The sequence below is a fragment of the Silurus aristotelis genome (assembly GCF_946808225.1).
Source record: "Silurus aristotelis genome assembly, chromosome: 5".
NCBI lineage: Eukaryota > Metazoa > Chordata > Actinopteri > Siluriformes > Siluridae > Silurus > Silurus aristotelis.
Window position 1 is genome coordinate 34,709,019 of NC_139578.1, and position 4,507 is coordinate 34,713,525.

A 4,507-nucleotide genomic window follows, 5' to 3' on the forward strand; every position below is an offset into this window, starting at 1 on the left:
CATGAGGCAGATTAAGACCCAGCTTCCACCCTCACTGGACCCCATGCAGTTTGCGTATCATCCAAACCACTCCAAGAGCGATGAGTCAGCATACAGAGAGGAGGTGCAATGGTTAACAGGCTGGGGAACTCCGCGGCTTAAACAATGAAGCGGCTAATTTAAGTATTTTTCCGGGGTTTTTCCCGGTTTCACAAGCTTCATGCCAAAAAACTGAACCCCATAACATTAGACCAATGAAATTGCTGAATGGGTTCGGATGAACCAATGAAACTCTTTATATTAAATCAGATGCGCTCCCACTGAATCGGGCCGCACCACATCATAAATATGGATGATGTTCCTCTGAGGTTTGATCTGCCGCTCACTCGGACCGTCTACAGGAAATGTGAATCATTCGTCACGCTGAAAACAACCGGGCATGAAAACACACTTCACCTATGTTCTGAGCTGCACTGCATCGGGAGAAAAGATTCACCCATGGTGATTTTTAAACGCACGACGATGCCAAAAGATAAACTCTCGAGAGAAATAGTTGTGAAAGGAAGGAGGAAGACAGTGAACAATGACTTTCTTGGTCTGCTACTGTTTAGATACAAGCCGTGTAACAGACACTGTCTTTCATTAAAGCCTGTGTAAAGTTCATTAGTTTCAGTGTAGAGGCTTATAGACAGGTGCGGCTTATTTATGTTCAAAATAAACATCTTTCTGAAATTCAGTGGGTGTGGCTTATATTTCGGTGCGCTTAATAGTCCGGAAATTACGGTATATCACTTCATTACCATAAACTCTTTACATGCTGTTTTTGCACATCTTTTTTTTTTGTTTGCTGCTATTGCTCTTTTGCACAACATTTTGTTTACATTTTTTGTTGCCTACAATGTTCACTTTACGTCTTTTGCACACACTGTGTAATATACAACAGGTTTACTGGCAGCGCTATTTTGTGTTTTGTATATTTGTCTTACACTGTCTTGTGTTGTCTTTGCACTGTTTGCACCAGGTTGCACACAATGACACTTATTAGTCATTCGCCTTGTGTTTTCTGTGATTGTTGTTGTATGTTGTATGAACACTGATTGGAAGGTTGTTCCATAACTGAAGAGAAAGTTATGCCCTTCGCTTATAGCAATAGCAAGCACCGACTAGACCAAAAGCTCCCTCAGGTACAGGAGCCGGTCATTTACCACTTTAACCAGTGCTGCAAGACCGACATCCTGACTAATACATTACATACCTGATATTATTATGAAGAGAAACATGAGTGATGTGCTTCCACTTTTTCCTAAAGATAAAGTGGAGAGAATAAGTGGAGGGAGATGTTGATTTTAAGTTAAATAGGATTTTTAAAATGAGGTTTGGATATTTCGGTTCATAACAATCCAAGTATAAATTTGTAACCACTGAGAGGAAATCCGTAGCGAAAATTACAAAAAAATCCAAGAAGCAATACCAAGAATGGAAAACGCTGATCACTGGTTGTAATCTGTTTCAAGCTCCATGAGAAATCTCCACAACACTTTGTGATTGCATGGTAACACGCTGGTGAACTGTGCAGCAACGGTCACTTCAGAAAATGCTAGCGTTAATACAATCTCCGTGCAGGTTGGTGTATAATGGGTGCTTTGTTTTCACAGAGACTAAGGCCATGTCCACAATTAATACATTTTCGTTAAAAAAACACAAATTTTTCTCTCTCGAAAAAGCAGCTTTTCTAAAACATTTTTGCCAAAGTAGAAAACGCAGTGTGTAAAAACGCAGGCTTTCGGAAAACGACGTTTCAAGGAGCCGGAAATGAAACGAAAGGCAGGCGGAAATTCTGCAGGTTGAAGTGTTTTGCGTATGCGCAGTACAGGGACGCTTTTGGGAAACGCTTTAGGGGAAACCATTGAAAAAAGTGTGGACACGGAGCGTTTCCAGATGAAACCTGTGTTTTCGAACGTATCCGGATTTCGTGTAGACGAAGCCTAAGATGTTTGTGGGCGTTTGTATTTGCTAGTCGGAGAGAACGTTGTGAGAGGGCAACTGAAGAAAGATCCTATGCACCATTGGACTGATCTGGAGGAATGATTTAACCCTTTTTCTGTTTTCTGAGTATAAAGTGTTACACAATACTTGAGTCATGTTGTGTCTCTGCAGGAGAAGTGGACCAGAGCAGACTAAAGAATCTTCATCTCTACGTTATCTATTTCTTTCTCTTCTAACACTGATTGCCATTGCTTCATCTGATGATTAGTGGCAGTCCATCACTAGAGCTGTCTGAATTTTGTAGTCACCATGGATCTTCTCTTTATGAGGTTTTCTGTGCCTTTCAAATGAGTGTCTGGAAACCATTTTTTTCTGGCTCTCAAAAAGCACTAGGAAAAAAACTTCATGTAAACTGGAGTTCCACTGTCTCATTCTTCTCTTCATCTCTCTCTGTATGAAAGACATGAATAAGATGAATTCCTGAGGCATGCTATAAGCTCGATCAGACATTTCCATGCGTGACCCGAGTGCGTCTGGCTACAACTCAAACAGGATTTAATGATTAGTGAGTTATCAGAGAAACAGATCAGGAGCGAACCAAGCAAGAAGAGAGACAGGAAACACTGTGTTCATAACTCTGGAACAGGGCATTTAAAATGCCGTGTGTGTGTGTGTGTGTGTGTGTGTGTTTACAGTGGGTAAATCAGTGATGGTCTGAAGGCTGTGCCCTTGCAATCTACAACCTCTACCACTATTCTTTTTTTGCTTTTGAACACTGTCCTTGTGTTGCCTTTAAACTTCTCTCAGTCTGAGATTCTGCAGCAAATACGGGAGAAAAACTGATCATAAACAAACAGCAAACGTTTGTGTGCTGATTACACTGAGGGGCCAGTTCTGAGGGCCAATGGTGAGGGCCAGTGCTGAGGACCAATGGTGAGGGCCAGTGCTGAGGGCCAGTTCTGAGGACCAATGGTGAGGGCCAGTGCTGAGGGCCAGTGATGAGGGCCAGTGATGAGGGCCAGTTCTGAGGGCCAGTTCTGAGGGCCAGTGCTGAGGGCCAGTTCTGAGGGCCAGTGCTGAAGGCTAGTGCTAAGGGCCAGTGCTGAGGGCCAGTGCTGAGGGGCCAGTGCTGAGGGCAAATCATGATGGCTAGTGACATGGGCCAGTGCTGAAGGGCCAGGGATGAGAACCAGTGATGAGGGCCAGTGATGAGGGCCAGTGCCGAAGGGCCAGTGATGAGGGCCAGCACTGAAGGCCAGTGCTGAGGGCAAATCATGATGGCTAGTGACAAGGGCCAGTGCTAAGGGCCAATGCTGGTTCAGTCCACACATTACTTTGTCCTGTTCTGAATGATCCACAATGGATCCATGGACACATCACATTACAGAGTGGCACTAAGTTCACTGCCATCACTCATGAAAATCCAACAGTCCAACAGATCTCCACCTCTCAAGCTTGGGTAGTTCTACCACAACCAACATTTGGTGGATTAATTAAACAAAGGATGGCAAAACAGTACAACAAAAGACCAGACTAGAAAACAAACCTCGAACAAAAGAAAGGTGGAAAAGTGAGAAAACCACTGGTGGACCACTAGAAGATGTTCTACTGAAGATTTTGTGGAGTATCTTTCAGACACAAGGGTGTTAGTACTGATGTAGGTGAGGGGAGGTGAGGAGTTGTATCAGCGTTCACATTCTTTTTTTTGTTCTGTGTGTTTCCTCACCTTCAGCCAGTGCTTCATCACCTTCTCAACTCACAATTTCATTCCAAGACAAAGTGCTGAAATGACCATTACTAAGTTTTCGGGCTGAGGGTGATGTTTGCCTTCAACCTCGGTGTTCCAGTAACCGTTGGCGATGCAAAGTGGGAGGGGCTTAGTGATGCAAAATTACTGAACTTTATGCAAATGCGGAACACACACACACACACACACACACACACACACACATACACACACACACACACACACTGCAGTGGTAGGTTGAGATATATGGATGAGTGGAGCAGCAGTGATTAATTTTGCCCTGAAGTTGAGCAGGACCTCACTGTTTCCTTCCCACCTGACATGACTTTAGGTCTGCAAGTACTCAGTTACCCACCTACATGCAAACACACACACACACACACACACACACACACACACACACACACCTGAGTGTTTCACTGGAGACTTCTTCCATGCATATTACACAAACATGCTTCCAGAAGGCCATGAGTTCAAATCCCACCACCAGCTCAGCTGCTGGGCCCTTGAGTGAGGCCCTTAATCCTCAACTGCTTTTTAAATAAATGGTGTAAATGAATCTCCCAAATGCAATACGTGTAAACATTTCTAATTCTGTCCATTGTCATGACTCCCTAATGAACATCTCAGCATCTTCAGCTCCACCTCCTGTCTTTTTTTAAATAGAAACTATCATTAACGACCACCTCCATCATTACCTCCACCACCACCACCACCACCATTTACATGACCTCCACCTTAATCATGTCTTGAGCTGCTGGGACCTTAAGAGAGGCCCTTAACCCTCAACTGCTC